A 9,910-nucleotide genomic window follows, 5' to 3' on the forward strand; every position below is an offset into this window, starting at 1 on the left:
CCACTCTGCCACGGGCTTCAGTGCATCACCTCCTGCTCCGCCGGGGGCCACTCCCTTTTCTTTTTTTTTTTTTTTTTAAAGATTTATTTATTTGTTTATACAAGCACTGGGTACAGTCAGAAGCGTGGGAGGGTGAGAGGATTCACCAGAGCCAGAGCGGGGAACAGAACAGGCAGACTGATGAAATACACTGCTGAGGGGAGCAGTGGGTGCAGCAGGAGAGGTTTGACGCCATGTGGGACCCTCGCTGGCGACCTGGGATCGAACCTGTGCTGCAGAGGCTGCAGGCAGCTTTGCAGCCCAGCGCTCAACTGCTGCGCCACCAGGGGAGCCCCCAATCCCATTTCTGAGATGAGGAAGCTGAGGCTTAGGAAGGTTCTGGCCACTTGCCTGTCTGTGTAGCCTCGAAGTAGCTGGTGAAGGATCTGAACCTAACTGGCCTCTCAAGTGAATGCTCATTGCAGGGTCCTCAAGTGCTAACGCTAGCGTGGGCTGCGTCCCCCGTCTGTAACACGCATGAGCAGGTTTTTGTATTCAAATGCATGTGTGTTTGTTGTAACTTAGGTAGACACATGTTCTGCTGTGTTAGTGTGGGCCTGACAAACATACATTGAAATGGAATGTTTAGAAGGCAAAGATTAAAAACAAAATAAGAACTTAAATGCTGATGTTTTTCTTCCCACTCCCATGGATCACTCAGTGATCGCCCCGGGGTGCAGGTGTCTGCTTTGGAGACAGCTACCTTAATGGTCACCAGAAGGCCCTGGTGAGTGAGCTAGGGTTTGGGTGAGTAAGTGAGCCCACTGCTGCCACCCTGAAGGGCAAGGGCCTCATTTGACAAAGGGTGTCCATACACAGGCAGGTCCCAGTTGGTGTGCACTGGGGAGACAAAGGCAGATTGGGGTGCTGTCCCTAAGGCAGGGTGCGGCTGCAGGGTGGGCCTGATGGCTAGACTGGAGTCTCTCATAACCTTATGGACACTAGGCCCAAGTCCCTGACACTTTCCTTGCCTCGGGTGTCTGCCTGTCCGCTGGGCGGTCCTGGTCCAGGAGGCTGAAGCACTGGAGTGCATAAGCAGGCGACGCTGCTCCCACACGGCATGGTCCAGCGAGGGCCGGTTTGCTGCTTTTCTCCCTTCTTCCCTCTGCGTGCAGAGCTCCAATGTGTTCTGAGCTAAACCAGTGCATGAGCCCCATATTCAGCAACTTGGGGTTGCAGACCCTGCTCCCTCCACCTTCAACCAGGAAGAGGGATCCTGGGGGCCATTTGACTGGGGGCCAAGCTCCCTCAGTGGACTCCCCACCCCCAGATACCTGTGGTTCCCACCACAGAGCATGTGCTTTAGCTGTGCCCCCTTTGCTCCCCCCACCTCCTGGTTCCTTAAGCCCCCTTCTACCATCTCCCCTCCCCAGTGGCAACTCCACAAGTTCTTTGTCCAGCGGGCTTGGGAGGCAGTCTGCCTAGAAAGGGGGCTCAGGAGTTTCACAAAGCCAAGGAGACCCCTGTCCTGCCTCACAGGACCCTGGGGTGGAGGTTGAGGGGGGCTGGTGCCGCCACCTGCTCCGGCTGCCTGGTCTGTTTTGTGCATTCATTGTCCAGTATCTTCTCTGTGACATTGTTAATCCATCTTGTCCTCCTGTGTCTGTGCAGCCTCCCCGGGGGTCATCACATCCTGGGGACCGGGGTCAGTGTCACTCTCTCAGGCTGGCAGGAGTTGGCATCAGGAAATGTTTGTGGACAGGCATGTGATGGGGCGGAGGTGATGAATCGCACCAGCTATGCTGCGTGGAGAGGGCAGTGCTGGGCTCGGGATCATTAGCCTTGGAATCATCGTCATTCCCGGGACGGCTAATGAGTGGTTGTGTCCTGGAAATGGGATGCCTTGCATTCCCTGAGGACCGAAGAAGGAGCAAGTTTTGGAGAGAGTTGGCAGCGGTGCCAACAGGGGGGTGGTGTGGGGCAGAGGGCCAGGCGAGCCCTGGGCAACCAGGTTAAGAGGCCTAGTTGATAGACACAGAGGGGATGGGGGCGGGGCTGGGCTGCTGGAGACAGGCTGACGTGGCCCTTGGTGCCACTGGGATATTTGTGGAGCTTCCTGTGCCTGTGGGACACGTGACATGTAGCCTATAACTCCCCTGGGGATTCATCCCCCAAAGAAGACTGGTATAGGGGTCCCTGAGAGAGCATTTGCCCAGTGGAGGGGACAGCTGAACGTCTCGTGAGGGGTGTTCTGGGGGAGGCCTGTCCCCCAGAATACTGTTTGGCCCAGGCCCTGCCCCCGCCCCTAGACCACACACCTGAGGCTGAGTTGCTCATCGCACAAGTATTTGGGGGGCACTTCTTACCAACTGGCACCCACAGGAGGGTTTCTTTCTTTTGGAGCTTATTCAAGACCATTACAAAATAAACGAGGTAATGTTCCCAGCCACTATGAAGGACCGTGAAGGGAAAACAGCAGGCAATCAGCGGTGAGTGCTGGGAGGAGGGCAGGTCCCTTACAATTGTGGGGTGAAGGGAGGCCTCTGGTTGTCACGGAAGGTCTCGGGGGAGATTATCCTAGGCCGTGGGGACTGCACATGCCACGGCCCTGGGGTGTGATGAAAGGAAGGAAGACCAGTGAGGTGGGGTGAGGCTGAAGAGGTCCTGGGGCCGGGTGGGGGTGGAGACAGGGTCTTTGCGAAGGGCAGAGGGAGCCTGGCGCATTCTCGCAGCAGAGGGACGCCACCTTGGCAGCTACCAGCCCGCTGTTGAGTCCAGGTGAGAGATGAACATGGCGGGAGGTGGCTGGGTTCGGAACCCTGTTGAGGGCAGAGCGGACGGGAAGCACACACGTTGGGACGGGGTGGCATTGGGAGAGAAACGTCCCGCCAAGCCCAGGTACGGGTGACCTAAAAGTCTCACGGCACCCCAGATGCGGAATGGTCAGGCTGCTCCCCACGCCATCAGCACTGAGCCTATGCACGGGGAGACTGGTGAAAGAACCTCAGAGGTTTCCTAGTCTGGCAGAGAGGGGCTGTGAATTCTCCACATTTCCACTAAAATCCAGGGCTCAAGCTGGCACCCAAACCTGAGCTCCAGGCCCCGGGCCCAGGCCTCCTGCTCCCCGCCCTGCTGCCGCACGAAAGATGGAGGAGGAGGGCGGAACCCCACGAGGGAAAGGCCTGACTAGGCATGGCGATGTGGTGAGGTCACCGGGGAGAAGCGTCGAGAAGCAGGGGAGTCTGGAGAGGCGCTGACCAGACAGGGCCCTGCCTGCAGCAGTCAGAGGAGGTGGATCACGGAGGAAGGGTCAGGGGGCGGGAGCCCAGGCCGTGGTGGGCGGTGAGAATGTCTCAGGGCAGCATCTTCAGGTCAGCAGGCCTGGGGGGCCTCTTGGAGTGGAGCCCATGTGGGGGTCACTGATCCTCGGGGTCTGGGGAGACATGAGCAGCAGCAGACCAGAGAGGACGTCAGCGAAACTCTCTGCGGGGGTCCTTCCAGAGAGGAGACCGGGGGTGAGACGGGTGGGCAAGGCCAGGGTTCACCTGGGCCCCCTGAGCTTGCCTCCCTCCAGCCCTCCCCCACCTTAAAGGGGCTGCTGGTGGTCCCTCCAGGGACAGGTACAGAAGGAAAAGCGAGAGACAGCCTGGGGTGCTGGAAGGGGCGCTGGAAGGGGCCGAGGACTAGCCTCTCCCTGGGGGCTTCTTTGGGGCTAAGTCGCTTTTGCGCAGGCTCATCTGCCTTGTCCTGTTTTACAAATGAATCTCTGAGAGTTTAAGGAACTTTTTGGGATCACACAGCTGGAAAGCAGTAGAGTCAGCATTTGAAGCCCCTTTGTGATGCGGAGCAGACTCCCTGAGGGCTCAGTCCCTCTGTAAAATGATGGGGTTTGAATAAAAGCACCCCACTGGGATCCTGACTCCCTCCCCCACCACGGGGTCAGCTGTGGCTAATGGAAGGCCCAGGACTTGTCTGGAAAGGTGGACAAAGGGGTTCAGAGCCTGGCCCTGCCAGGCCACTGCCTCCCTGAAGGGGTGTGAGGAGTGAGGCCCGTGTCTCCCGGGCCGGCGTAGAGTGAGCAGGTGCTGGTGAAGGACGGTTCTTAATGTTCGGTCAGAGGAGCTGTCCCTCCGCGCCCACCCACTCGTTCAATCGGCAAATATTTGCTGGCTACGCCTACGTGCCAGACGGGGGTGCCCCAAATGGCATTAACTTCCTGGCGCCATGCCATTTATACTCTAGTGGGGGGACAGAGACCAAAAAAAAAAAAAAATCTAAAAGTAGCCTATAAAATGTGTTAGAAAAAGAAACAGAAAACAATAAGTTAAAGAAAGAAAAAGGATGTATTAGATGTGATATATGCCAGGAAGGAAATGAAGCAGAAAGGAGAGAGGCCGTGCCCTTCCAGGATGGGGATCTTAAATCAGGAGGATGGGAAGGCCTCTCCGTGCAGGTGGCTTGAGAGTCAAGGTCAAGGGAGGTGAAGGAATGAGCCATGTGATGGCTGAGGGAACAGCACACGGGTAGCAGGAACAGCCGGGGCTAAGGCCCTGAGGCTGGAGTCTGCCTGGTTCATCCTAGGGGCAGTGAACAGACCAGCAAGGAGGCCAGTGAGGCTGCAGGGTAGTGGCCGATAGGACAGGGGGGCAGGAGAGCTGGGGGAGGGGGTGAAGATTGTGTCACGTTGGGTTGAGATGTCTCTGCCGTGTTGTTCAGTAAACCCACAGTGCTCAGTCAGCGCTCAGGTTGCAGATCCCTTTGGAAGGAACTGACATCTTTCTCCCCTCCACTGATTCCACCTGCGGTATCGTCCTCACAAGTGGCCAGTTCCGGGGCTCCCCTTGAGGTTCCCAGCCCTGTGCCCTGGCACGCCAAGGCGCAGGTATAAAGTGCTAGTCTGGAAAGGGGCTGCTTTAAGCAGAGCAGCTAAAAGCCAGGGTAAGACCACCCGGGGTTCCAGACCAGATTGCAACTTCTGGGTAGGTGGGTTTGTAGGGAGGGTGACTAGGGTGGCTACACCCATGGTCTTTGAAGTGGGGAAATTCCCTGGCCGGAACCCTTGAGAATCTCGCTGGGGGAAGGTGAGCCCCACTACGTTTTCTTTCCCTTTTGAACCGACTCCATTCCTCTGTGGGTTTCGTGTCCTGTTTCAGTGGAGCTTTGGAGCTCTTTAGCAGGGCCCAGGCCTTCTAGGGGGTAGAAGGAGGAGAACATAGCTAATTAGGAACAGTCGTGGGGGGCAGTCTTCCAAGAGGGTGGGTGGGATCGGGGGGAGAGAGACGGGGAGGCCTTGGAGGCAGGAGTGGGCCTTAAGTGGTCAGCCTGGGGCTGGATCTTGAATGGGCTGGTGGTTGTGAGTTCTGGATGGGGAGCAGGTTCCAGCAGGAGCCTCAGATTCCCTTGCTAAACCAGGGAAAGATGAGAGTAGACTTTAATCTGTTGTTTGAGAGGAATAAATGCCATAGCTGTTTCTCCCAGCCCTTGGCGTTAGGTCTGGAGAAGTTCTAGTCCTTTCCTGGACAGGGAGGGCCCATAACTGGGACGCAGGGCCTAGGTTAGGAGGTTGGAGTGGGGAGGAGGGAGGATACATCCCATCCCTGCTCTGTAGGGCCAGGCTCCCTCTCTCCTGCAGGGGAAAGTGCTACGCTGGCTACAGGGAAGGCTGGCGCCTTGGCTCTGGAACCAGGGGTCGGGATTCAGGTTGGTGTGATTGGGGTGATAACCCAGGCGACGGAAGGGGCATTCATTGGTTGTGAAGGGAAGTGATTAGGCTCTAGGACTGAGTCTCACGGGGACAAGGCTTGTCCTTACTTGCCCGCTCTTGGACATGGGCTCATCATACCCTCAGCTGGGGGAAGACAGTGCCATCCTGCTGTGCTGTGTGGTCCTGGGCAAACCCCTTCCTCTGCTGTAAAAGAACCTGGTCTGAGGGGTTCCTACCAGTTTGGGCAGGTGTGACTCAGGGCTGAGGCTTGAGGGAAGATGCAGCAATTATGGCAGTGCCCGCTTCCGGGAGTGGCCTTGTGCGGAGTGGTGTGCCCACAGTGGCCACAGTGTGTGTGTGAAGGGGGGTGTGTCACATTGGGAGCTTTGCATGGCACAGTGTAAATAGGATAATTTTAATGAGTCTCCCCTGGACCCTTTCATCAGCGGTCTGGCAGCAGGTAGGAAGCCTTCCGGCTCCCTGACCGGGGCGGGAGGGCCTTCCCGATCTGCAGGTCTGGAAACCCAGTGCAGAGCCGGGAGCTGGCTGGTTAAAGTCAGACTCAAGTGTTGGTTCCGTGGTGTGGGGCGCCCTTTGTTAAGTGTGTGAGAACAAGGTCAGGGCCGGAGGGTCTGTTCTGAGCCCTCACAGCTCGAGCAGCTGGAAGAGGAGCGAGGGGGAAGCCCCCCGTGGGTCTCTGCCTTTGCTTTTCCCGCAGGAGAGGGTGGCTGGGCCCGCGCTGCCTCCCCGGGTCTTCGGTCAGCGTGTCCTGCTGTCCTGTGATGTTCACCCCGAAACTACCCGGGCCTGCTCCCGGCAGCATGCAGGGCCCGCGGAGGGCGCCCCGGTCCCTGAGCGCGCCGCCGAGCAGCCCCCGCAGGCCGCGGTCGTCGGCGGGGCCGGCCCGAGAGAGACCCCCCCCCCCCCGCCCCGGGAAAGGACGCTGCGCCTAGAACCCCCAGTTTAGGGGGCGCGCTCCTCACACCCCCACCCGGCTGCTCCGCACCCGTGCCCCCGGCCGGATCGGGGCGCCGGTGTCTGCGTGTTCCGCGCCCCGCGCGTGGCCCGCGCCCTGCGAGGCGCCCCCGCGACGCCGGGCGGGGCCGGGCCGGGGCCGGGGCCGGGCGCGGGCCCTTTAAATCCTCCGGGGCGGCGGCGGCGGGCGGGGATGACATCAGCGGGCGGGCCCGGGGCTCAATGGGAGCCGGCGGGCGCGCGCCGGCGGGAGCGCGCGGCCGGCGGCGGGGGCGGGCGGAGGAGGCCCGAGCAGGCGGCGCGGCGCGAGCGCCCAGAGCCAGACCCGGCCGGGCCCGGCGCAGCGCGGCGGCGGGGCCGGGAGAGGCTGGCGCGCCGGGCGCCCCGAATCCTCCGGCATCCGCCCCGGCGGGCCGCCCCCGCCCGCGGCAGCCCCCGGCGCAGCGGCCCGGCAGCGGCGCCTTCCCGGCGGGGTGCGTATGGGGGGCCGCGGGCGCGCGGGGGGCGCAGGCCGGGGGCGCGCGGCTCCTCCGCCTCTTTGTTTTTGCCGGCGCGGGCGGGAGGCGGGTGCGGGGGGCCCGGGCGCCGCCCGCTCGGCCCGGCGAGGACAAAGGCGCGGCCGGGGCCCAGGCGGCGGGGGGCGGCTGTTATTCCGCGGGCGCGCCCGCGGGGGGCCCCGCCGGCGGCCCCCGCCCCCGCCGGACCCCGGGCCCCGCGGGGCGGCCGCTCCGGGCTGGGGCCGGGCGCGGGGGGCGGGGGCCGGGCCGGGGCGCGGGGGGCGCCGCCGCCGCGGCTCGGGCTTCTCGGCCGGACCCCGGGCTCGCGCGCCCCGCGGACAACCCGCCCCCCCGGGGGCCCGGGCCGGGGGCCGCGCGGCCGCTCCCCGCGGTGCCGGCCGCGCGCCCGGCCGTGTTTTCCTTTGTGGCGAGAAAGGGGCGGGGGTGCTGGTGGCCGGGCCCCGCCGTCGTGCCCGGGCCCGCGCGGGTCTCGGGGGCCGGAACTCGAGCCGGGCCCTCTCGAGGGCCCCCCCGCTCCTCTCCGCGCCGGCCTCCCGGCGGGGGAGCCCCCTCCCCAACTTTCCCCTTAGTTTTCTTCTGCCACAATCTCTATGGGGGGCTGCGGGGAGGGGGTCGCGTGGCTCCCCTTGCGGGGTGTCCTTTGCCCGGGGTCCAGGGTGCGCCCCCAGTTGCCCCGGAGCGGGGCGCGGGCGCGGGCGGCGCGTGCCAGTTCGTCTCCTGGGCCGAAACTCGCCGATCGCGGGCCTCCCCCTGAACAGAACAACAAAAACAACCCGGTTCCTCCCGGGGAGCGGGCGGAGACGCGCGGCCTCTTCCCGGCGCGCTCGCCCCTTGCTCCGGGGAGCCGGGCGGGGACTGTCCCTACGCTCGGGGCGGCCCCCCCGGGTGCGAAAGGCGGGGTGCGGGCTCCCACAGGCCCCCCGCGCGCGGTGGGGAGGGGCGCGCGGTGGGGAGGGGCCGGGGGTCAGGCGGGTGTATTTATGTAAGCCCAGACGGAGGGCCCGGTATTTACATAACCCGCGTGGGCATTTATGTAATGTAGGATGCGGGGTATTTATGTGCCTCTCCTGACCCGCGGCTGGCCCGCGGCCGTGTGTGGTCTCTGAATCGGCGTCGCTGGAAAACAGGCGGGTGGGGGTGTGTTTGTGTGTACACGCGCCCACCCCACCCCTGGGGCTCCGGGCTGTGCCTGCCTTTCTTCTTCCCGCGGGAGCGCACACGTTGGAGCGCAGCTCTGCCAGGTGTGCGGTCGCGGGTTTCCTGCAGATGTGGAGGGTGCCCTGCCGGCAGCTGGGCTCCGCCGTGCCTGTGGGCAGAGGCCCTTGGTTGAGAGCCGGAGTTCGGCTGGCATGGGTGGAGGCGACTCCTGGTGGCATCAGGCAGCAGCTCCCTGGGAGCGAGGTGCTGGGCCCATGTCTCCTCTGGGCAGACCTGTGGGCTCCTGGCCTCTGCCAGGGCAGAGAGACCCCCAGCCTGTGGAATGAATCTCCCCCGACCCTGCGCAGGTCTGGCTCTGGGGACTGGCACTTGGCAATGGGAAGGGGCAGACAGAGCCTCGTTGCCCGGCACAGCTGCGTGCCCATCTTCCTGTTTGTCTCCCAGCCCTGGCATGAAATCACCCTGCTTGGGAGGGAGGCTGCCAGGTGGGGCCTCGGGCACGCTGTTGGGCCCAGGTAAGACTGCCGCCAGGGGCCAGGTGGCGTGAGTGCGGGCCTGAGGTGCTGGTCTGCAAATGCAGGCAGGCGCCTCTTGTTAGTTTCCTACTCTGGCCCTCTTGTCGACACCTCCAGGATCTTAGGGGTCCCCCATCCCTCTCCCTGTTTCATAGTCTGCTTTTCTCAATCCCTGAGCGGCAGAAACTGCCTCCTACCCTTTGACTTTCCTCCTCTGCTGGCCGGGACCTTTGTTCTAGGCCAGAGCAGAGGCGGCCCTTGATGGCCTGTGGACTTGTCATCCAGGAGGGTCACGGGAAGGAGGGAGCTGCTCAAACCGGTACCTCTCCCCCAAATCTCCCCTCGCGCCCCCAGACTGGCAGCCACAGACCTGACGCTGGGCTCTGGTGCCCTGGGTTGCTCCTTGGGGCCCCGTAGGAGACCTTTGTTCTAGTGTTGAGGGAAGCCAACCCCAGCCAGTCCACGCAGAGGAATAGTGCAGAGGCCTGTGTGAGGGCCCGGTGTCGGGTGAGGTGGAGAGGGAGGCGCTGCAGGTGGATGGTGGAGGCAGCTCCCCCATCTCAGGAAGGAGCCCTCCTGCCAGGCAGACTGGGAGGTGCGGCCTCCAGTTCTTGGTGATAGAAGCCTGGGGCGGCAACCTGGGGCCAGGGGTCCCCGTGGTTTCTTAGACCTAAAGGGGCTGAGTTGCTCCTTGGGACTCTCCGTTCAACTTGTCACTTGTCATCCTGTCCCTGGAAATGGAACCGGCTAGTGGTTGCCATGGTAGCACCCCCAGGACAGTCAGCTCCTGCACCGCCCTTCCCTTCACCCCCTTTGTCCTTGATTTTCCTTTTAGGGTCTGGGCCATTTGTGATTGACCTGCCCCTTGAGAGACTGCTATTGAGGGGTCCCCAAATGAGTGGCCCTCAAGGAGATGCTTGCTTGACTATTTCCTTCCAGACCCCTTCACCGGGTCCACCTGTTCCCTGGCGGTGTGGAAACCTGTTCTAAGCTGGCCTCGGTTACTCCCCAGGGGCGGAGGCTGTTGGCTACCTGCCCTGCTGCCTGGCATCTGCTTGCCC

This window comes from Talpa europaea (assembly GCF_964194135.1).
Source record: "Talpa europaea genome assembly, chromosome: 15".
In the NCBI taxonomy this organism is placed as follows: Eukaryota; Metazoa; Chordata; class Mammalia; order Eulipotyphla; family Talpidae; genus Talpa; species Talpa europaea.